We start from the raw sequence: 25,914 nt of genomic DNA on the forward strand, positions 1-25,914 counted from the left end.
GCTGGGTCAAGTGGCATTTCTATTTCTAGATCCTTGAGGAATTGCCACACTGTCTTCCACAATGGTTGAACTAATTTATACTCCCACCAACAGTGTAAAAGCATTCCTATTTCTCCAATGCTACTGATTTTTGTATGTTGATTTAGTATCCTGCAATGTTACTGAATTTATCAGTTCTAATAGTTTATCGGTAGAGTTGCTAGGTTTTTCCAAATAGAAGATTATATCATCAGCATATAAGGATAATTTGACTTCTTCTTTTCCAATTTGGATGCCCTTTATGTTTTTCTCTTGTTTGATTGCTCTAGCTAGGTCTTCCAGTACTACATTGAAAAACAGTGGTGACAGTGAGCATTCCTGTCATGTTCAAGATCTTAGAGCAAAGGCTTTCAATTTTTCCCCATTCAGGATCATGCTTTCTGTGGGTTTGTCATGTATGGCTTTTATTATGTTGAGGTATGTTCCTTCTATATTCAGTTGTTAGACGGTTTTTATCATGAAGCAATATTGAATTTTATTAAATGCTTTTTCAGCATCAATTGAAATAATCATATGATTGTTGTCCTTCATTGTGTTGATGTGATGTATCAAACTGACTGATTTGCACATGTTGAACTGACCTTGCATCCCAGGGATAAATCCCAGTTGGTCATGATAAATGTTCTTTTAGATGTATTGTTGAATTGTGTTTTCTAGTGTTTTGTTGAGGATTTTTTGCATTGATATTTATCAGAGATTTTGGTCTGTCATGTTCTTTTTTGATGTGTCTTTGGTTTTTGTATCAGGGTAATACTGGCCTCATAGAATGAATTTGAAAGTATTCCCTTTGCTTGTATATTTTGGAATAGTTTGAGTAGGATTGGCATTAGTTTTTTAAAATGTGAACCCGTCAGGTCTTAGACTTTTGTTAACTGGGAGACTTTTTTATTATGCTTTCAATCTCATTACTTGTTGTTGGTCTGTTGAGGTTTGGATTTGTCATAGTAGAATCTCGGTAGGTTGTATGTGTCCAGGAATTTGTCAATTTCTTCTATATTTTCTAATTTATTGATATAGAGTTGTTCATAGTAGCCACTAATGATCCTGTGACTTTCTGAGGTATCAGTTGTAATGTCTCCTTTTTCTTCTATGATTTTACTTATTTGAATCTTATGTCTTTTTTCTTAGTCTGGCTAAAGGTTTATCAATTTTGTTGAGCTTTTAAAAAAATCAAATTTTTTGACAAATGGGATCTAATTAAACTAAAGAACTTCTGCACAGCAAAATAAACCATCATCAGAGTGAACAGGCAACATACAGAATGGGAGAAAATTTTTGCAATCTATCCATCTGACAAAGAGCTAATAACCAGAATCTACAAGGAAATTAAATGTACAAGCAAAAACCAACAAGCCCATCAAAAAGTGGATGAAGGATGTGAAGACACTTCTCAAAAGAAGACATTTATGTGGCAACAAACGTATTAAAAAAAGCTCATCATCACTGGTCATTAGAGAAGTGCAAATCGAAATGACAATGAGATACCATCTCACGCTAGTTAGAATGGCAATCACTAAAAAGTCAGGAAACAACAGATGCTGGGGAGGATGTGAAGAGATAATAATGCTTTTACACTGTTGGTGGGAGTATAAATTAGTTTAACCATTGTGGAAGACAGTGTGGCAATTCCTCAAGGATCTAGAACCGGAAATATGATTTGACCCAGTAATCCCATTGCTGGGTATATGTCTAAAGGTTAATAAATCATTCTACTATAAAGACACATGCACACATAAGTTTACTGCAGCACTATTCACAATAGCAAAGACTTGGAACCAACCCAAATGCCATTCAATGGTAGACTGGATAAAGAAAATGTGACACAGTTATACCATGGAATACTATGCAGCCATAAAAATGGATGAGTACACGTCCTTTGCAGGGACATGTATGAAGCTGAAAACCATTATTCTCAGCAAACTAACACAGGAACAGAAAACCAAACACCGCATGTTCTCACTCATAAGTGGAAACTGAACACTGAGAACACATAAACACAGGGAGGGGAACATCACACCTTGGGCCTGTCATGGGGTAGGTGATGGGGAGGGATAGCATTAGGAGAAATACCTAATGTAGATTATGGGTTGATGAGTGTAGCAAACCACCATGGCACATGTATACCTATGTAACAAACCATCATGTTCTGCCCCTGTATCTCAGAACTTAAAGTATAATAAAAAGAAATATAACTAAAAAAAATCAACTTTTTGTTTTGTTGATCTTTTGCATTATTTTCTTCATTTCAGTATTATTTATTTCTGCTCTGATTTTTACTTCTTTTCTTCTAATTTTGGGTTTGCTTTGCTCTTGCTTCTTTTCTAGTTCTTTAAGATGCATTGTTAGGTTGTTCATTTGAAGTTTTTCTTTTTGGACATAGGCACTTACAGCTATAAACTTAAATGTTAGTACTGCTTATACTGTATGCAGTAGCTTTTGGTACGTAGTCTTTCCATTCATTTGCATCATGAATTTTTCAATTCCTTAATTTCTTCATTGACACACTGGTCATTCAGCAGCATATTGTTTGATTTTCATGTATTTGTATAGTTTCCAAAATACCTCTTATTATTGATTTCTCGTTTTATTCTATTGTGGTAAGAAAAGATACTTGTTATAATTTCAATTTTTTCAAATGTTTTAAAATTTGTTTTGTGACATAAAATATGGTTTACCCTTGAGAATAATTTGTGTGCTGAGAAAAAAAAATGTGTATTCTGCAGCTATTGGATGTAATGTTCTGTAAATATATATTAGGTCCATTAGGTCTATGGTGCAGTTTACGTTTGCTGTTTCTTTTTTGATTTTTACTTTGGAAGATCTGTCCAATGATGTAAGTTGGGGGTTGAAGTCTCCATCTATTATTGTATTGAGGTCTATCCCTCTCTTTAGCTCTAATATTTGCTGTTTATATCTGAGTGCTCCAGTTTTGGGTGCATATATATTTAAAATTGTTATATTCGCCTGCTGCATTGGTCCCTTTATCATTATATAGCGAACTTCTTTGTCTCTTCTTACAGCTTTTGTCTCAAAATATTTTTTTATGATATAAGTATAAATACCCCTGCTGTTTTTTGGTTTCCATTAGTATGGAATAGCTTTTTCCATCCCTTTATTTTTAGCCTATGTATACATCTTTATATGTGAAGTGAAGTGTAGTTCTTGTAGGCAATAGGTTCTTGGGTCTTGTTGTCGTTGGTTTTTTTTTTTTTTTTTTTTTTTTTTTTTTTTTTTTTTTTGAGACGGAGTTTCGCTCTTGTTACCCAGGCTGGAGTGCAATGGCGCGATCTCGGCTCACCGCAACCTCCGCCTCCTGGGTTCAGGCAACTCTCCTGCCTCAGCCTCCTGAGTAGCTGGGATTACAGGCACGCGCCACCATGCCCAGCTAATTTTTTGTATTTTTAGTAGAGACGGGGTTTCACCACGTTGACCAGGATGGTCTCGATCTCTTGACCTCGTGATCCACCCACCTCGGCCTCCCAAAGTGCTGGGATTACAGGTGAGAGCCACCGCGCCCGGCCTTGTCATCGTTTTTTAATCCACTCAGCCACTCTATATCTTTTGATTGGTAGTTTGGTCTATTTACATTCAATGCTGTTATTGATGAATAAGGACTTAATTCTGCCATTTTGCTATTTGTTATCTGGTTGTTTTGTTGTCTTCTCTTCCTTCTTTCTTTCCTTCCTGTCCTTTAGTGAAGGTAATTTTCTCTGGTGATATGATTTAAGTTTCTTGCTTTTTATTTTTATGTATCCGTTATATGCCTTTTTTGTTTGCAGTTGCTAGAAGGCTTGCAAATACTGTCTTATAATCCACTAATTTAATGTGATAACAACTTAAAATATTTTGTATAGAGAAACACAAAAAGAAAATTAATAAAAACTCTGCATGTTAACTTTGTCCCCCTACTCTTACCCTTTTTGTTGTTTCTATTTATATCTTGTTGCATTGACTGTGTCTTGAAAAGTTGTTGTAGTTATTATTTTTGATTGGTTCATTGTTTAGTCTTTCTAGTTAGGATAAGAATAGATTATATACTACAGTTACAGTGTTATAACATTCTGTGTTTTTCTTTATACTTACTATTACCAGTGAGTTTTGTACTTTCAGATGTTTTCTTATTGTTCATTAACACCCTTTTCTTCTTGATGGAACTACTTCCTTTGGCATATCTTATAGGAGAGGTCTGGTGTTGATGAAATCCCTCAGCTTCAATTTGTATGGGAAATCTTTATTTCTCCTTTGTTTTAAGGATATTTTCGCCAAATATACTATTCTAGCATTAGAGTGTTTTTTCTTCAGCACTTAATATGTCATCCCACTCTTTCCTGGCCTGTAAGGTTTCCACTGAAAAGTCTGCTTGCCAGATGTATTGGAGCTCCATTGTATGTTATTTGTTTCTTTTGTCTTTTAGGGTTCTTTCTTTATCCTTAATCTTTGGGAGCTTAATTATTAAAAGCCTTGAGGTAGTCTTCTTTGGGCTAAATCTGCATGGTGTTCTTTAACCTTCTTGTACTTGGATATTGATATTTTTCTCTAGGTTTAGGGAGTTTGCTGTTATTATACCTTTGAATAAAGTTTCTACCCCTATTTCTTTTTCTATTTCTTTAAGGCCAGTAACTCTTAGATTTGCCCCTTTGAAGCTGTCTCATAGATCCTATAGGCATGCTTTATTGTTTTTTACTCTTTTTTATTTTGGCACAGGTAAACATGTGTCATGGGGTTTGTTGTACAGATTATTTCACCACCAAGATACTAAAGCTTTTGTGCTCTTCTCTCTTCTACCACCCTCACCCTCCATGTGCAAGTAGGCATGAATGTCTTTTGTGCCTTTCTTTGTGTTCATGAGTTCTCAACACTTAGCTAAAACTTATAAGTGAGAACATGTGGTATTTGGTTTTCTGTTCTGATATTAGTTTGATAAGGATAATAGACTCCATCTCCATCCATGTTGCCACAAAAGACATGGCCTTGTTCTTTTTTATGGCTGCATAGTATTCCATGATGTATATATGCCACATTTTCTTTGTTCAGGCTGTCATTGATAGGCATTTAGGTTGATTCCATGTCTTTGCTTTTGTGAATAGTGCTGTGGTGAACATACACATCCATGTGTCTTTATGGTAGGATGATTTATATTCCTCTGAGTATATACCCAGTAATGGGATTGTTGGGTCAAATGGTAGTTCTGTTTTTAGCTCTTTGAGGAATTGCCATACTGCTTGCACAATGGTTGAACTAATTTATACTCCCACCAACAGTGTATAAGTGTTCCCTTTTCTCTGCAACCTCACTAGTATCTATGATTTTTTGACTTTTTAGTAATAGCCATGCTGATTGGTGTGAGTTGGCATCTCATTGTGGTTTCGATCTGCATTTCTATAATCTGTGATGTTGACCTTTTTAAAAAATTGTTGTTTGCATATATGTCTTATTTTGAAAAGTGTCTGTTCATGACCATTGCCCACTTTTTAATAGTTTTTTGTTTTGTTTTGTTTTTCTTTTGTAAATTTGCTTAAGTTCCTTATAGATGCTTGATACGAAATCTTCATCAGATGCATAGCTTGGAAATATTTTGTCCCATTCTGTAGGTTGTCTGTTTACTCTGTTGATAGTTTCTTTTGCTGTGCGGAAGCTCTTAAGTTCTGTTAGATCCCATTTGTCTGTCAATTTTTGGTTTTGTTGTCATTGCTTTTGGCCTCTTTGTCATGAAATCTTTGCCTATTCCTGTGCACAGGATGGTATTGCTTAGGTTGCTTTCCAGGGTTTTTATAGTTTTGGGTCTTTAATAAGGTCTTTAATTCATCTTGAGTTGATTTTTGCATGTGGTATAAGGAAGGGGTTCAGTTTCAATCCCTTGCTTATGGCTAGCCAGTTATCCTAGTACCATTTATTGAAAACGAAGTCTTTTCCCCATTGCTTGTTTTTGTCAGCTTTGTTGAAGATTAGATGGTTGTAGGTGTGTGGCCTTATTTGTGGGCACTCTATTGGGTTTCATTGGTCTATGTGCCTTAAAAAGCTATTTTAGATTATCTGTCTGAAAGGTCAGATATCTCTCTTTATTTAGGATTGGTCCCTGGTGCCTTTATTTAGCTCATTTGGTGAGGTCATGTTTTCCTGATTGGTGTTGGTGTTTGTAGATGTTTTTTTGGCTTCTGAGTATTGAAGAGTTAGGTATTTAAGTATAAGCTTGTTTGCACCTGTCTTTTTGGGAAGGCTTTTCAGATATTTGAAAGAACTTGTGTGTCATGATCTAAGTTGTATCTGCTTTAGAGGGCACCCCATGCCCAGTAATGCTGTGGTTCTTACAGATTTGTAGAGGTATTGCCTTGATGGTCTTGGATAATGTGTGAAAGAATTCTTTGGATCATCAGGCAGAGACTTTTGTTCTCTTCCCTTACTTTCTCCAGTACAAATGGGGGCTTTTTCTTTGTGTACTGAGCCCCCTGGAGTTGAGGGTGGAATGATTCAAGCACCCCTGTGGCTACCACCACTACGACTGCTGCATCAGACCTGAAACCAGCACAGAACTGGGTTTCACCTAGGGCTTGCCTTAATCACTTCCTGGCTATGGCTTATATTTGGTCAAGGTCTTGGGGTTCTATAATTAGTAGGTGGCCAAGCTGTTCAGGACCATGTCCTTCCCTTTAGGGTGGTGAGTTACCCTACACCCTTGGCATGTGCAGAGGTGCCATCTAGGAGACAGGAACTGGAATAAAAAACCTTAGAGGTCTACTTCGTGTTCTATTTTCTTGTGGCTGAACTGGCACTCAAACCATAAGATGCCGTTCTTTCTATTTTTCCCTCCCCCTTCCAAAGGCAGAGGAGCCTTACCCAATGGCCACTGTCACCACAGGCCCACTGAGAGTACTGTCAGACTACCACCAATCTTCCCTTAAGACTCAAGGGCTCTTTGGTAGCTTGTAGTGAATGCTGTCTGGCCTGGGACTCACTGTTCAGGGCATAGGCTCCCCTCTGCCCCAGAACAGGTCTAGAAATTCTGTCAAAAAGCCAAGTCCTGGAATGAGGTAATTCAAGGACCTGCTTGCTGCTCTGTCACCCTGTGACTGAGATGGTAACTAAGGTGCAAGACAAAGTCCCCTTTACTCTTCCTTCTGCTTTTCTCAGGTGGAAGGAATTTCACCCTGTAGCCACCATAACTGGGAATATGCTGAGTTTCATCTGTAGCCATCTCAGAGGCCCACCAAAGGCCTTCAATGTATTACCTGGGTATTGCTGCTGGTTATTCAGGGTCCAAGGGCTCTTCAGTTAGTAGGTGATGAATCTTGCTAGGACTGAGTCTTTTCCTTCAAGACAGCAGGTTCTCTTCTGGTCCAGGGCATGTCTAGAACTGTCATCTGGAAGCTAGCGTCTGGAAAATATGTCTTGTGACTCTGCCTATTCTGCTGTGGCTGAGCTGGTTTCCATGATGCAAGACTCCTCAAGTTGAGGGAAGGGATCTCTTTTTGAGCTGTGGGCTGTACAGCCTAGGGTTAGGAAAAAGGTGATGCCAGCACTTCCTTACCTGCTTTGGCTGTTGTCTCAGTAGGTCACGTGTCCACTCAGTCCACTGGCTCCCGTACCTCTTCAGCCCTAGGACTTGCCTAAAAGTTACACTCCTTATGACCTAGCCTGCCTTTCAAGTTTACTTATAGACCCAGAGAACTTTGACCCTTGGTGGGGAAGTTTGCAAAAAGTTACGTTTGGACCACTGGGATTGCTGATTCTCCTCTGGCTAGGTTGGTTTAAATGTTCCCACCATGAGTGAGTGTCAGTTGAGTGAGGTCTGGTTTTACTTTGTGCTGTAATGGGACAGCATTGAGTTCAATGCCTCACATTTTGCTGACTCTCCCTCTCCCAGCACACAGTGATGCTCTCACCACTATTCCCTGGCTGCTGGGAGTTGCAGGGGAGGCATGGTATTGTGGTTCACGACTATTTTTCCTACTTCTTCAGTCCTGTAGATTTATAAATACGGAATTTGGCCTTATTCTGGTTAACAGTAGTCTTCTTCATATCATCCAAATTAGTGAGGTAAGATTGTGTCAGTCCAACCTCATATGATGGCCTTCCTTGTTACCAAGAGAGGTCCTGTTCGGGCTTTATTTGGCAACTAACTTTCTAGTATCTTGACAGCTATGGCACTCAGATGAGACCTCATGTCACATAAATTGTATCAAGACTACAGATTTATCTGCAAAGTCATGCTCTAAAGTCCAAAAGGTTAATATTATGCCTTAGAATAAGTTCTGTTTTGTGTCTTTAATAAGCAGTCATCAAAATCCTATCCATTTCTCTTGTGCTGGCCATTGCAATGGACCTCCTCTGCAGGGGCATAAGGGCACACTGAAAATGTGAGTGCCTGGCTGTCTAGAGTAATAAAGGTGATGACCTCAGCCAGCTCCTCAGCTCCTGTCAGAAAATCACAATTTGCTTTTCTGTGAATTAGACCCTGGAGGAACCAACTAGCTGTCTTAGTAATGACTTGATGAACATAGGTATTTCTAAGCTAATGTCTTGCCCTTTCTATTCCCTGTCCCTTAGATGTATTAGTGTCCATGAGTTTTGGTGAGTTTGTCTGAAAATGTCTGGAATAGATATTCTGAGAGGGCGAAGGCTTTTGTGCAATATTTGAAAAAAATAGGAGAGATGTGCTATTATCACTCTCAGGAAGACAGATCAGATATTTCCTGAGCACTAAACTAAGAATACATTTGTCATGCAATGGCTTTACTCTAAGCTCAGGACCCTTCCTTTACTATCCTTTAAATACTAATTAGCTTCACTGAATGCCTCTGGAAAAGTGTCCCACAAATCAGGAAATATTAAATTATCACTTACTCTGCATTAACTGAAGGCATCAGAAGCCAGCAGAATCTCTGGAGTAGAAGAAGGAACCATGTTGCAGGTCTGGTTTATAGCCTCTCATTGCAGTTTTGGTGCCAACATACTGGGCTTTTGTTTCCTCTACCATGATAATTCGTCAATTGCCTTGGTGGAATCAAAACAAAAAACCCCTGAAGGCTAAAAGAAGTAGATTGTTTTGTCAAAAAGTAGAGATTGAAAGGGAGGGACAGAGGCAACAGATACCGAATACCTTCTCTGTGCCAGGTATCCTGTTAGGTGCTTTATGTAATGTGACACAAAACTCTGTGAGATAGGTACCAACCAATTGCTCAGGGTGGAGAAACCGAGGCATGTGGTGTTAAATGATTTGTTCAAGGGATCAAAAAGCATATTTGTTCTACTCAAGAGCTGACATTCTTAACTACAAAGACAATATTTTCATGTTACTGTTAGGCCTTAAATGCTCATTCACCCAATTTGACGTCAGATTAGCTGACATTTACCTTGGATAGGCCTGAGTTAATTGTACACAGGGCAAGGGAATTTTAACGGGTGGTTGAAGAAGGGAAATATAGTCCAGAGCAAGGATCTCAATCTGATCTATCTAACTGATATACAGAAGCATCAAGACAATTTCAATAAGGGACTTCTGCTGGAGTAACAGTATTAACTTTGATGGATAGCTCATTCTCTTTGAGTAGATTTTGAAATTTTACTTGGTAATGTCTCCAAGCTAGTAGTCAGTATCACTCACTATTTGTACATAAAAACTTCCTCTCCTGACAGTATCAGTTACGTCTCAGTATTTAGTGCTGACAAGGTTCTCACTTGCGAAGATGTTACATAGTTGCAGCACTTAGATTCACTATTTTAGTTTAGTTTAGTTTAGTTTACCATCTTCACAAAGACAATTCTGAGGCATGTAGGGCTAAGTGGTTAGGAATTGGATACTCCAAGTGTATAGTCACTATATTCACTAGAGTCAACTTTTTGGCTAACTCCAAGGACAAATCTTTGTGTGTCCTTACTGACATTGTCTACATAGTCTGCTGATTTAAGCTTTTTGTTGACACAAAGAAAATCATTATTTATTGTAGCTCAGCAGGAGTACAAACAGCTCTCTCTCCTTTCCCATACCCACTCCTCTTTTTGTCTTCAGGCCGACGTTCTTATTACACATTATAAACCTAAAACGAAGCTTATATCTATTGGCCATAGAATCTTAGCGTTATTAGAACCTTTAGAAATAATTGGCTAACATCATTATTTACACATAGATTAAAAACTCAAATCAAGAAAAATGATTCGACCTGTCAAAAGTTATTCAGCTAGTTATTTAGTTAATGCTGAAATAAAAAATCCTCTGATCTTGAATTCAACGCTCATATTCTATGAGAGTCCTAATTTTCTTTTCTTTTTAAATCCAGGAGTCATACTAAAAGCCCTTTTTCTCCCACCTTTAGTATTATTAACATTATTATTTACAAAATATATTCAACTTTGAAAAATTAGCTTGAATCTTTCATGATCTTTGTTTTCCAGTGTAACTTTCCTGACACTGGGAATTCATTCTTCAGTTGGAGAGACAGGATGGGGTGTGGAGCAGGGGAGAGGTGCAGAGAGAAAGAGCACGTAGTTTTAATAGCTTCTCTTTTGCAGCAAATCACATTTCACTCACAAACAGTTTCTGCAGTCGTCATTCCTCTATGTCTAGCTTAAATGTCAGTGGCAGCTCAAAGTCTCACAATTTTCGAATCCCTTAGGAATAAATTCCCTAAGTGGCAGCATAGGTGATTGAAACACAAATTCCCTTTCATGATCAACATCTCAAATTAGAAATAATGCATGAGACTTAAATATTTCCTCTGTCTGAGTCCTTGCATTTTTATTTTCTGAAAATGCTGGCAAAGGTTTTCCAAAATTTCTTTGCTTAAATATTCATGGTTGGTCTGTGGGGCTGAAGGACACATTTATAAGACAGAGGTCTCTAACATAAACAGAAGGTTTTGGGCCCAGCTGGTGTTTGACAGTGGGGATATTTATCTTCAGTTAGCCTTTTGTTGAGGGACTTTCTTCCTTCACAAAAGTCCCCTTTTAGTATTCACTAATAGAATTCATTAACTCTTTTGGATCTGGACCACTGTGCATTACAAACTGATATCCTAAGAGATACCAATTTATAGGGACATATCAAACATCGAAATCAGGTAAGAATATAGTTTATTTGGCAAAATGGGACATAAGTCTGGTCTGAAAGTGAAAAGCCTGAAATGACCATTTAGAAATAAATCATTTTATTTCTTTTAAGGGGAATGTTATTAACATTCCCCTTAGTTCACATGAAAATGTGTATACAAATATGTATGAAAATACGAACAACATTTTTTGACATTACCTAATTGTGTCTTAGAAACAAAGGGCTCTTAATATACTAGCAGTTAGGTCTGGGTGTACCCAAACATTTTGGGGAAAAATGAATTTCTCAAACCCTTAAACTAAGAAACACTTAACATGTAGTGAGTGTTGCTTCAGGCCAGACACTGTGTTAGGTGCTTTAGATACATACTTTAATTGAATTATCTCATTAAGTTGGGGAAGTAGGTACTATTGTCCCTACTTTATATAACAGAAAAATAAGTGTGTCAATTCTTGGCCTATTTGCCCTCAGATTCATTCCTTGCCTTTCTCCTGCCTTGCTTTGTAGCACAGGAATGCTAACCCCTATAGGTTGTATTTCTCAGGCTCTCCAGAGATAACTCGCTTCTGGCTGTGTTCAACCAAAGGGAGACACAGATAAGAGATTGGAGGGTGGGAGGTGGGAATAGGCAAGAGTATTTCTTACTGCTCCCTCATCCTCCAGCCTGGAGCAGCACCTTTAGCAGTGACTGTGTTTCCTCTGTGGCTCCAGCTCCCACCAGACAGACTTGCTGTAGTTCTAGCTTCTTCTAGGTGACTCTGGCTTCAGGGCTCCGGTAAGGCCACCTTCTCTGTTTTCTCAGTTCTAGGAGTAGGAATGGGCTGCTGCTGTTGCTAATCTCTAGGTTATCCCCCTTTCCTCTATTTGGCTTCTCAGCTCCTCTTAAGTATCTTCTATTTCAAGGACTCTGTCTAAAATAGTTTCTGATTTCTTGGTTGGGCCATGACATAAATGGAGGTTTTACCCCAAATCACGTATTTAAGAGGTGATTAAAGCCCAAAAGTACATTCTCTTGTTTTGGTTTGAAAATAAAAAAAAAAAAATTATGATCTCTCTCTTCTCTGTCTCTTTCTTTCTCTGTCTCTTTAAAACTTTAAAAATATTTGCAGAAAGAAAAAGAGTTTTAAAATATTTTCTCATCAAAATCGTATTTCCAATTCTTCACTGGTCTCCATCCCTAGTTACTAGTATCCAGATTGACAAGAGTTTGTTTCCCTGTCTTCCAGTTAGCCCTTGATGTTACACTGTACATTGAGATTTTCAAACAACCTTTGATTATAGAGCTTGTTCTTTGCTTGCTAAATGGGAACATGCCTATCTTTTAGTTTCTTAATTTCTCAGTGCCATTCCATTCTGCCCTTAGTCAGAACGGTTCCCTTTTACTATTCATCAAATTTTATTTCTTCTAGTTATATCAAATCCAGTGCAGTAGATTTTTCTGAGACCTGGACCTCTGCAGAGGTCAGACAGTCAGTTTAAATCTGAGCTTCCTTCAAGTAGTGAAATTCATGGTATAAATGAGAGAAGGATGGATGCAGGGAGAGAGAAAAGGAAAGGAGTGAGAAAAAGAGAGAAAGGAGCAAGATGAGAAAAAGCAGTGAGTAGCCAGAGAGAGAGAGAGAGAGAGAGAGAGAGAGAGAGAGAGAGAGAGAGAGAGAGAGAAATGGTTTTAACAGATTACGGCGAATGTTCTGTTGAGTGTTTCAGGACATATTTCGGAATGTAGCCACCTCTAATGACAGACATGAAGGTAATAGTTAATATTCCATAATTATCAAATGGTCTCGTTTTTCCTCATGTAACAAGACATTTTTGTAAACAGAGATACCACTTTGATTATATGATATATCTTGCTTTAAAACAATTACTTACATTATTGAAGAGCAAATCAACAGAAAGCCAATTAGGACTTTATCCCGGAAATATAGTTGAGATTAGCTTTATTTATTCATCTATAATTAGAAAGTGCTTTATTTTGGGGTTGACAGTTGTGGGTACAGCAATTTTCTGAAGTTTTATAAGATACCTACTTAGCTGGACTCTGCTAGTCTTATGCTGGAGAGTGTCATTCTCTCCAGCTGATACATGACGTGGTAGAAGCTTGGTTTAAAATATAACTTAAACTCTCTTTCTGTTGGTTTGGAGATTTATTATTGACTTTCCCTATAAACTTGCAGCAGATGACTTGACTGAAATAGCATTTTTAGTGATAGCCTAGTAGAGGGAGTCCCCAAGCCTAAGGAGGGGGCTTTGGGAAGATTGTAAACCTCCTTTTCTTCCACTCGCACCTGGACTATACCCAGGTAGACAGGGAAGTTAATGACCTTTTTCTCATATGCCCCACCATTTTCAGTATTTCATTTTTCCTTCCTCCCTACCTTATTTATCCACCTTTCCCAACACACACACACACACACACACACACACACACACACACACACACACACCCACACTTACTTTAGGGTATGGTACCCAGAAAGTAAATAGGCCTTTTTCTTTTTGCCCATTATAGTGTTGAGGCCCTGGAACTTTTTGTTTAGGAATGACTCCCCAATACAATCTAATTTAATATCTAAAAATTTTGAAACAATGCCTGCAGGTATCCTAATGCCATAGCTTTCTCAAATATTTTTGCATCATTTGATAGTGGTCTCTGGTTCATAAAAGTAAAATAATGAGGATGCTGGTAAACTGGAGGGTGGTAGAGTTTGAATATTTGTCCCCGCCCAAATCTCATGTTGAATTGTAATCCTCATTGCTGGAGGTGGTGACAGGTGAGAGGTTTTGGATCATGGCAGATCACTCACAGCTTGGTGCTGTCTTTGTGATAGTGAGTAGATTCTCCAGTGATCTGGTCATTAAATATGTGGCACCTCCTACGCCCACCTTCTGGCTTGTTCCTGCTTTCACCATGTGACATGCCTGTTCCTCCTTCATCTTCAGCCATGATTGTAAGTTTCCAGAGTCATTCACAGAAGCCAAAGCAGATACCAGCATCATAAAGCCTGCAGAACCCTAAGCCAATTAAGCCTCTTTTAAGTTACCTAGTCTCAGATACTACTTTATAGAAATGCAAGAATGGCCTAATACAGAGGGCCTGTAGGGAATTTAGCTAGTTTGTTTACTTTTGACTTTTCAAATTCCTCTTAAATCCAGTCCTCCTTAGGATTTTAGGGATGGTCTCTTTCCTGACAATCCGGTGTTTGGCATTTCAAGAGTACCTTGAAACCTGGGCCAAAAAGAAAGTCAGAGTTAGAAAAGTCTCATCACTTTTTCAGCAAAAGTACTTTCTTTGGTTTTTAATAAAATTTTAGAAGCCCCTCTAGTCAGTAATCTAACATTAAAATGCAGGGGGTATTCTCAACTAGGTAGTTATTGGTTTTTACTATTTAAACTTCATCTTAGTAACCCAACAAAGTTAATCTCATTGTCTGACATTTCCCTATTAGCAACACTCCTTTGGGTCAAAGCAGAATTTATGAGATAATATGTTAGCTGGATACTGACTACAAGTTATTGCCATTGAAAAGTGTGTCTGGGGTAAGGGGACAGGTCCTATCAGGAAGGCTTTATGTCACTATTTCATGTTACTTTTATTGTTTTTATTTGTAATTGACACACAATAATTGTGCATATTTATGGTGTACAGTGTGATGTTTCAATACATGTATACATTGTGTAATGATCATATCTGAGGAATTAGTATATCTATCGTGAAGATCTCATAGAAGTAGAAAATAGAACAGTGGTTACTAGACATTGGCGAGGGTACGAGAGATGGTGAATGAAGAAAGGTTGGTCAAGGGGTCAACGTTACAATTGGAAAAGAAGAATAAATTCTAGTATTCTACGAAGCAATTTGAATCCCACTGAATTCTGCCTCCCAGGGCATAGTGGGGCTGCTAGGCACTGGGCACCATGGGAAGAAAGTGCTAGAAGAAGACTGATTAAAGAAAGATCAAAGGAGTATCTAGGGCCTACCATGTCCTGAGGAGAAGCCCCAGAGGGAACCTGCACTATATTCTATTTCTTGGCTGATGATTGTAATCATTCTGTATTTCACTATAGGATTTCATTTAATTTCTTAGTTTATTTTATTTATTTGTTTTAGAGATGGGGTCTTGCTGTGTTGCCCAGCTTGGTCTCAAATTCGTGAGCTCAAGCAATCCTCCCACCTCAGCCCCTCAAAGTGCTGGGATAATGGGTGTGAGCCACCGCACTTAGCACAGATTCCATTTGGTTTTTTTTAACCATGACTTACCTTATTCTGACTTATTCAGACTAATTTTTTGAAAGTGAGTTGGAGAGTTTAGCAAGACAACTACTTTGACCGTTTCTGTTTGTTGAATTACACTTTTATTTTCCTCTTTCAAATTGTTTGAAATTATCTATTTTCCCATACTCAATGTCTCATTCCAAATTCCTCTCCTTTGTCTGGGAAGCAGAAACCCCTTTAGGGATTATTTTTTTCTGAAAGCTAATGTAGTCTGGCTGATTTTTATACAGAAAATAGGAACAGGTGGAAAGGAGTGTTCTTGATATATTATCCTTGCTATTCAACTTGCATCAAATTCTAAAGGTTATTCAGAATGGCTTGCCAATCGATGGGGAATCCTAGCCTCTCCTCTTAATCCTCATTATTCTACCCACCTCTGGAATGAAGACAGTTACTTTTCTTATTTGGAGAGAAATGTATGAAGAAGCTATTCAGAAAATAGGTACTGTAGTTCTACAAATGGTGACATTATAGTTTAATTTCCCAGAATAATTTGGTCTTGTGTTTCAGTCCATATACTGGTAAGTATATTTGTAAGCATTAATTGATATATGGGTGAAGACTATGAGCTAAAATTTTCTACAGGTGTTATTTCCTAGTCTATTCGTTCTGCAGTATGTCTATTAATGCAGTTGTCTACCTGTTAGAGTTGTTTCTTTGTGGACTGGGTTTATGATGAGGAGATACTTTCTATACATAAATCAGCCTACTGAATTCTGTACTGATTGTATTTTAATCTATGTTTACCCAGACCTTATCCTTTTCAATAACATTGGTGGAAACTGAGGCATCTTAACAGATTCAAAAGTAGACATTGTTATAAAGTACCTTTTCTGTACTAACAAGGACATAGGACTTAGAGGCAGAAGACCAGGGTTTACCTCCTAGCTCTATTACTTATTAACTTTGTGGTTGGGTGAGTTGTTCAGTCTTTCTCCAAATGTTTATTAATCTTCCAAATAGAAAAACAGTCATGGATTGCTTAATGATGGGCATACTTCTAGGCTACAAACTAGTACATTATGTGACTGTACTGAATACTGTAGGCAATTGTAACACAATGGTAAGTATTTGTGCATAGAAACATATAAACATAGAAAAGGTAATACATGGCACTACAGTATGATGGCTACAACCTGACAAGGTAAAAGGAACTTTTCACTTCCATTAAAATCTTATGTAATGGAAGCCCACCAAAGTATATGTAGTCTGTCATCATAGGGAATGTGCATGTAGCAACACTTACCTTGCAAAACTGCTAGGAGGATTAAATTAAACAACATATGTGAGGTTAATCTAGTGACTAGCATGGAACACAGTAAGGGCTTAACATAGATTAAATGTTTGCCAGATTAATTAATTCTTTCCTGGATCATAGAAAATGAAAACCAATTGATCTGTTTGATGTTAACAGATCCCAGTCCCCTGGGATGTATTTCCAGTTTATGCTGACTCAGCCTCAGTACAACTGGGTTGTCATTTACTTCACATGGCTGAACCTCATCTTTCCACTTTATTTACCTCTTTTGAATCATTTATCCTCTATTATCTTCTTTCTGTATTAGGGAGTATATTGGCTTTTTGAAATAGCTATATATACTGTTTATTGACATCTCAGAAAGCAAGGTAACTGATTTGTTAGCAAGCGTTTGGTGACTGTGGTAACTTTTCCTAAGACAGTTTTCTACAGCATTGGCTAAATAATGTGGTATTAGCCTCCCATCTTGGAGGAGCAAACAAATGAAGTGCTAGAGTTCTAACCCCTTTTATTGGGCTTGTTAGAATAGGAGGCAAGTATTCCTGCTCTTCTTTCTCTTGGTCTGCTGTTTGCTGTGTGTCCTTTATGACACCGACTAGGACGTGTCTCTCCTCTGTCAGCATTTCTTGGGTGGGGAGTATAGGGTATTCCATTCTAAATTCTCCAAGAACTCGCTTTTCACTTTCTTATTCTGAGTACTGGTTCTATACTTTGAAGTTGGGTGATCTTGGGCCAGTTCCTTGACTTTTGTGCTCAATTTTCCCATCTGCAAGATCTGGGAAATATTACGTAGCTGGCAACGCTGTTGTGAGGATTGTTAAACTGTGGTTAAAGCACTTAATGGACTGGAAAACACTGTGCAAATATGGTATGAGGGAAGTAGACAATTGAAGAAAAACTTGGAGTCAAAATATGATTCACATGTTCTGAGAGTGGCAAGTGTGGCCAAATCAGAGCCTCTGGTGTTCTTCCCAATTGCCTTCATTTCTTGCTGTCTCCTCTTTTTCTCATTCCTGAGAGCTGTCATCTTTGGGGAACACACAGGCAGGATCAGATAGAGGAAAAGGAGCCATGCAAACTCTCACTATTCTCTCCTGTCTCTGGCATGCTTGCTGCCTCCAGTCCCCAAACTGGTCTTTTCGGCCCCTCTAAATAAGTCAGTGTCATAATCTCCAGAGCCTGTGAATGTTACCTACCTTACGTGACAACAAAGGACTTTGCAAATGTGATTAAGTTAGAATCTATAAGGTGGTGAGATTATCCTGGATTATCTGGGTGGGTCTGATGTAACCACAAGGATCTTAAAGGTGCAGGAGGAGCTAGAGACAGAGGTAATGTTAATATGAAGTAGAGAGACATGGAGATGCCACACCACTAGCTTTGAAGCTGGAAGAAGTTAAGAAATACAAGGAATGTAGCTCTAGATGCTGGAAACGGCAAGAAAACAGATTCTCCCTTAGAACCTTGAGTGAGAGCAGCCCTGTTGACCCCTGGGTTTCAACCTAGTAATACTTATTTCTGATTTCTGCCCTCTAGAATTATAAGCTAATAAATGTGTATTGTTGTAAGCCACCAAATCAGTCATACTTTGTTATAGCAGCAATAAGAAACTAATACGTGAGGAGTGGTGATTAAATGGTATTTGTAGATTTTATGAGTGACTATGTTAAATATTCTCCACATCTTTATCTCTACATCGCTCGTTAACTACTGCCTAAGACCTAAATGCACCAAGCATGACTAACCATCTCAGTATACCTTGTCTTGGCAATGAAAGTCGTGCATTCAGCGAAACCCGTTAGTTTCATCACACAGATCATTGGTCATCCCAGATGAATCCAATTTTTCAGATATTTCTCAGTGTTAGTTACGAAGCTTCTTTCTCCAGGACCTCTTCTGCTGTTTATGTTCCTGCCTTATCACCAATTTTATTAGTTTGAATTCAGGTACCAACTAAGATTTACATGGCTGATTTCTATTTATGTTTCCAACACTAGCCAGGGGCCCCCTCTGTGTCACTTCTCTTTGCCCCATGTTCCGAGTGAATGCTGCTGATGCTTCTGTGGTGAAGTCACCTTCAGTCTCCACCCTCACTGGACTTGGTCATGCTATCATCACACATTCTTGTTCTGGATTTGAGAGACCATGTTTTGCTTTGGAATGTCTGTAAATTTGTCTGCAAAGTTGTGTCTTTCTTGCTTGCACTGTGAGGCAATGGAAGAACATTGAATCACTGCTGTTTGAATGTCACATCCCCAGTCTGGCAGTGTGGGGCATATTGAATTCTCATGAGTGGTATCTCAGTCCAATATTACCCCTCATGCTGAATGCTTATCACTATAAGGGGATCTAATACACAAATATACAAACATAATCAGGAGAGAAATTATTCACAGAAAACAAGAGATTCTCAACTTTACAAAAGACTTAACCTCGTGGTTTACTTAAATAGCAAGTCCCCATAGTGGATTTAAAATGATTTAATTTTGAAAAAAATTTACAGTTTTCAAGGACATTTATGGTGCTAAATGCTGTAAGCCTGCATTAACTCTATAAATGCTATGACTGTCTCAATGTGTGATATTTGAATTCTCTTTATTGAGTTGATGATGCACCTCTGATTTTACAAGGTACTGTGTTCCAAGAAAAAGGCATTTTGTAGCTCTCTAATCTATTCTGATCTCACTCTGATGGGTAAGTTACCAGCCAGTCAGCTAATGACATGGACCCAGTACTAATTGGTAAGCCTCTATGTCCCTGTTTTCTTCTCTGTGGGGATCCCCTCTGTCCCCTTTCTTCCATCAGCAGTAGGGGGCAGTTCATTTTGATTCTCAGATGTATCCCTGCCAAAGGCTTTCAGCAGTTCCAGACCAATATTTTTGTACTCATTCTCAATTCCCCTTATTGCCAGGCTAGCCCTGACCTTTCCCTTCCATTCTCATAATTGGCCAGCTGTCTTATTCTGAGAGCCAGTCTTTACTTTGTATCTTGGCTCTGATTAATGTCTTGTTCCCAGTGCTTAAGACCTTACTTACCTTGGTAGCCTGCCCAATGTCTTCATTCCCCTGAGATTGCCCCAGTCTAGATTTTGTCAGCACCTCTGCCACTCCCACCACAGTGTGGGATCTCAGTCCAATATTACCCCGGAATTCTAGCCCAGTGATTAGGCCCTACTAGCTTCTCACAGGTCAGTAGACAGTTAGCTTTAGGGACTATCTAAATATCACCATTTCTTTGGATTTTCTGTTTCCATGTAAATAATCTGAGCTCAGGATCTATGTCTCACTTATCTTAATTTTCCTAGTATTCTCTTCAAGTCTTTTCATCTACTCAGTGAAGTTTATTCAATAGATGAGACTCTAAACAAATGAATGGATGAGCAAGTGAACTGATACGTGAAATACCAATCAGGAGACAGCTATTAATTTTGCATTGGGCCCGCTGATTCCAACTGATAGCTATTACCTATTGTTCATCCTTTAGATGTCCTGCTCTGCCTGCCAGATTGGATATCCTCCCATCACTTGCAGCTGGGTATACCCTTTGAAGTCTCTAGCCAAACTTAATATGTAGATTTTTGCCAGGACATGGCTTTACCCAATGCATCCCTTGTCTTCAAGGGGTCTGTGTTTTATTAGGGGCATTCAAGACAAATGTAAATCAGCACAGAGAGCTGTGATTAACTGGTGAAGAATTTCTGGATTCATTTGAGGATACTATAGCTATGTTACTCCCAAAAGGATTCATTCATTCATTCAAAAAATTTTTCAGAGCACCTGTTTATTTGTCAGGGTCTTAGAGAAAAGAGAGGGCATTCTTCTGTTGGGATAATTTTTTGAGGATTTATGTTCATAGGGACTAATTAAAAAGGTGTGGGTGAGGAGTAAGGCAGCATAAGGGATAATCAGCAGTGAGGCATTAGTAACTGTGGAGGTGCTGCCACATAAAGATGAAGGTCCAAAAGAGGAGGGGACAGTGTGTATACCACAACCTGAAGGAAAGAGTGGAGGAGAGGTGTACTTGTTGAGAAGAGTAGTAATTTTTTATCAAGGAACACAGCTAGCCCAAGGTGACCCTGCAGTGAGGGGATCAGGAGAATAAATGCTGTAACCTTACACTTTTTCCTCCCTCCAATTTCGTATTGGAACTTCTCTTTAGCTGAGCCAAACTGGCAGCTAGAGGGCAAAGGATCCTTACAATGGCAGACAGCAAGGTAGAAAAACATAAAGAGAGGTGCTGAGGTTGGAGGGGCATGTAAAAAGAAGATATCTAATACACCTTGCTATGTGTATAACATTGAGCTAAGTGCTGAGAACCTTCTAGGAAGCATCAAGCCTTCTTCATCAAGAATATTGAAGAAGAGGGGAAAACATCAATTATGTGACAAGAAAGAGAAAAGCCATTATTATTGTCTTGAAGATAATTTTAATTAATTTTAATTAATTCAAAACAACAGACATACACAAAGAAGGCAATTCAAGACAACTACTTGGCCCACACAATTCCAATCCCTTTTATTAGTTTAGGGTTCTCCTTGTATTCAGATTTCTTCTCTGAATCTCCCTTGAGGACCAAATGTGGATAAAAGTTTTGATTTTGCCTGCTTGACTGACATTCAGCAATTGTTAAAGATGCGTCCCAGCCAGCAATAGTTCCTACCTTGACCTTGCTCTTTGAAAGCTGGTGATTGGTGGACACCAGTCTTTCTTGTGTTGCATGACCTCTGGGATATAACTCTATCCTGTGTGGATCCTAATACTAATATGCTAATTAGTTTCCTTAGGATATTTGGTTCATTCATTCTCCTTTTTGCTTACTATAGGTTGAGCTATAGGGAGGTAATTAGAGATAAAGATCAATAGCAATGGGAGCATTGGCCCCATTGGAATGAAATCACTGGAGTAGTTATAATAGAAAGTTCTATGATTACCCTGAGGTTTGCAAGAAGGATGGCAGCTGCTATAAGGACTGTAGTCAGAGTGAACTAGCAACAAAGTAGTCATCAAGCCCTGGTAAAACAAAATACTCATTGGATTAACAGATAATATAATGTTGGAAGTTGGCTGGTTCTACAATAAGAATTTGTGGGGATTATGCAAACTGGAGAGCACTCATGCAGTTTAAGAGCATTCACATACATGATTTAGAATAATATCGTGCAGTCCAAACAAAGCATGTCTGGACTTCAGGCCCACGTTTTATGACTTCTGAATTCTGTGTGACTAACAACTGTGAAAGTGATTAGAGGCCAAGAACAGGAAAGGGGAAAATGTGGTAAGATGACTGTATGGTATTGTGGATAGCAGAAAGGTAGGAAAGGATTCTTAATGCTCAGTTGAAGAAAAACTCAGAAAAATATTCTCAGAGAAGATGGCTGGCATGTTGTCATCGTATTCTGATGCTACCTTAGGGCCAGTTTCTTACGCCTTGTTTACTGCTAGATTTCTGGGAACAGTTTACAAAAGAACAATATATCCTTTCCTACTCAAACTGTCACAGGAGAGATTTAGGGAATCACACCTAACAAGCAGGAGATAGCTTAAGCTATTTTCATAACTATAAGAAATTTATATAACTTCCTAGAAAACTTAATTTGTGAGTTATGAATTGTGTTACTTTAAAATTTAATGAAATATTTTTCTAAGCTGCCTTGATGTTAGTAAATCATAAGATTAGCATTAATTTGGCAGTAATATATTGAACCATTCTATTCTCTGGTTAATTCTGTGCGACCAAATTTTCCACCTTCTTCTTTAATATGCTCTATTTGATGACCAATCGTATGTGTACCCACCTACTTCCACACCCAGAATACATTTGTTAAATTATTTCTATTCTGAAAGCCCTTGGAATTGTTTTGGGGTTACAGCAGTTGAAGGAATTTGAATATAGAAGAACCAAGATAGGATTGTCAGAACTTGGAATCGGCCCTGGCCAGGAGACACTTAGATGCTAAATGCAGCCAAATAGAGGAGTCTGACAGAAACCATAAATCTATGCAGAAATGGAAGCAAGTCCAAAAGGGTCAACATAAGCCATGGGGTAACAGGGATGGTTTACAGTCTAGAGAGTCTAACACTACCAGTGGCTAGTTGTAGCCAGGAGGGTTGGTGACCACCAACCCTAAGACACAGGCCGATGGTATTTAGCTATTTCAAAGCATGTGCAAATACACAGAGCTATTCTGGTGGTAAGAACAGGTGGTCAAAGACTTAGATATCAAAGGCAGAGATATTAGGATAATTGGGTAATTCTCCAACCTGGTTTTCTACCATATATCTTAGGTAATACGTTGGACAGCCCAGAGTGAAAGCCTGACTCTCAAATAGCCTATTTACACTATAAGACAATTATTCCAAAATGTGCCTGGGACAGCTTTATGTGCAGACATGAATTGGCTAATGCTGATGTCTTCCCAGAAATGAACGAATCTTACCAAATTTAGACAGTGACGTTGAGAGCGTTTTATAGGCATTCTGAAACATAACTCTTAGGAATTATCCACTTGTCATGGCTTTTTGCCATTGGTTCTGAAGGAATGTCATGCATCAAAAACTCCTGCATATTTTAATAATTTTCTGGGGGAATAGAAGTAAACTTATATATTAAGTAGTCCAAATGACGTACTCAGACTTTATTTTCCCACTGAATTAAACTGCTTTAATTATTTTTACTTAGTTCGATCACACAGATTTGATTTATTCACTTATTTTGTGCAAGTATGACGGAAAGAAAAAAGAACCTTAACATTTATTGAATATTTACAAAGTGCAAGGCATTGTACTGTCTACCTACATTATTGCCTCAGTAACATACTTAGATAGGAATTGTTACCTTTATTTTAGAAATAAGGCAACTGAAGGTAAGAAGGGTGGAGTAGCTTGCCTAAAGTCACACAGCTGGAAAATGGCAGAGCCAAGATTGGAGCTACCATATATTTGTTTCTAGCGTGACATTCTTTTCATCATAAGCTGTATTCTTGAGAAGATTTTGTTAGGTTACGGCAATCTGAATCAAACTCAATGACAGTAGAAGTGTAACTCATTTTGTAAGAGGGCACTATGCATGTACTAGACACATGACAGATGTTTCTCAACTTACTAAATAGCTGAATATTTGAAAATACAGTGGTTTAACAGTAACTCTCACATAAGAATTGTTTTGTAGAGAACCATAAGTAAAATAAAACCTTTCTCAGTTTTAGTCTGAGATTTAACCTCTTGGATTTTAATTACTGCATTTTTTATTACCCGATGGTGCTTCTGCATTTTAATCATCATCAGCTTTCAGTAACTAATACCAGTGTGTATCAGTAATAAGCTTTGCTTTATGAATGAATTAATGAATGTATCAGCCATCTTTTCCCCGAAGGAGATGTTAATGACATTTCCTGAAACACAATGAGGCTAGTGAGTCTTCGGAATGTGAAAATTTAAATCTATAATTTTAATCTGTAGACTGCATTTTATTTCACACTGGGGGGAACTCCAATGTTACTTTTTTATTATTTTCTTAGTTGTTTCTTTTGAATCCCAAGATTCAAGTAATGCTTTGAAAAATATGAGAAGCTAAATGCCACATTTACAATTGTTTTTGAAAGGCCTAACCTTTATTAAAGTAACTGGGTAAATACAATTCAAAAGGGTTTACTTCTTTTGTAAATTAAACGGTATGTTTGTAGACTGAAAGGTCAGTTTCTCAGCAGAGTCTGGTTTTCAAAAACTATCACTTTTTGCTGCGATAAATCAAGAAAGGTAATTTGTTTTACATGTATGATACATAAGCCATAATCCTGTTCATCTGATTTCAAGCTCAGTTACTTGTGACAAGAGAGCACTTTTATGATAAAGTGTAAATGCTGGCTTCTGAAGACAGATGTAAAAGAACTTTGAACTGAAATATTTAGTTTCCTACACTCAAATAACTGAATTTATATTTTGAGATATGTAATCCAATCATGCTCTACATGTCACTTTTGGTCTTTTTAGTCATTTCATACCTTGCTACAGAAAATACTATTATTCTTCTTTTCATTAAAAAGAAAAATCACTTTTCCCTTTTTATTATCCAAAAAAAAATTCTTTGAAAATCAAATGCCACTTTAAAACCTCTCTCTCTTTCATGGACACACACACACACACACACACACACACACACACACACACAAACACAAATTCTCTCTCTGTCACACACACACACACACACACAAACACACAAAATTCTCTCTCTGTCACACACACACACACACAAACACAAATTCTCTCTCTGTCACACACACACACACACACACACACACACACACACACACACACAGAGAGAGAGAGAGAGACAGACAGACAGACAGAGAGAAGATGCCTCCTGCTGGCTTTGGTTGCAGGTATTTGTTTTGGATCCGGACTCAGTTTTGAAATCCCACTACTTAAGAAATCCATGAGGGAAATCATGCTTTGAGACTGCTAGCTTTGAGAAGAGCCTGCCCAAAGCAAATTTAATTGAGAGGTAAAGTCTTAGGCTTGATTCACTTCTGGGTTGTAAAGGTTTTTGTTGGTTTCATACAGACAAACAGGTAGCCATCTATAAAATGGTTGGGCTACATGAATAATAAGGACAAATACTAAATGTTAAGTAAATGCTAAATACAAATAATTGTAAACACTTGTTTCAACAAGGATATTTGAGCAACTGTTAATCTTAATATGCTTTATTTTTTGTCATGGTAGGAGTTTAGTTTAGTTCAACATGTTAATTAATCACTTATGTGATAGGTTTTGTATTCAGGACTGGGGATTCAGAGAAAATAAGTTACCAGCTGTCTCTTCTTTTTCTTTCTTCTCAATTCACTTTTCTTGGCCACAGATTTATTTTTATTTTTAAAATTTATTTATTTATTTATTTATTTGTGTCAGCAAAATGTGTGAAAACTTCCATTCTACAATCTTAGATTGGGTAATTACTGGCTTTTTTTTTTTTTTTTTTCAATTGTTGATGATCTCAGGCTTGCCTTAAGGACAGATAAGTTTGTGGCACATTCTTATCCTAGCACTATAGATCATTAAAAGTCTGAGGTACAACAAATCATATTACCTCTCTGAACTTACATTAGATTAATTTAGTATTCTTTTGTTATAGTTCTCATTATAACAAAAGTCATAGTAAGATAGGATTAACTTAGTATTTTTTGTTACAGTTCTTACCTTGCTTTGTTTGCCCAAAATATTTAGCTCAGTCTTCTCATAATTTAACCTCACAACAAACGTGTTTATTGCAGCAGCATTGGGTTGAATTACATTCAACCAA

This window comes from Saimiri boliviensis, chromosome X (assembly GCF_048565385.1).
Source record: "Saimiri boliviensis isolate mSaiBol1 chromosome X, mSaiBol1.pri, whole genome shotgun sequence".
Lineage (NCBI taxonomy): Eukaryota > Metazoa > Chordata > Mammalia > Primates > Cebidae > Saimiri > Saimiri boliviensis.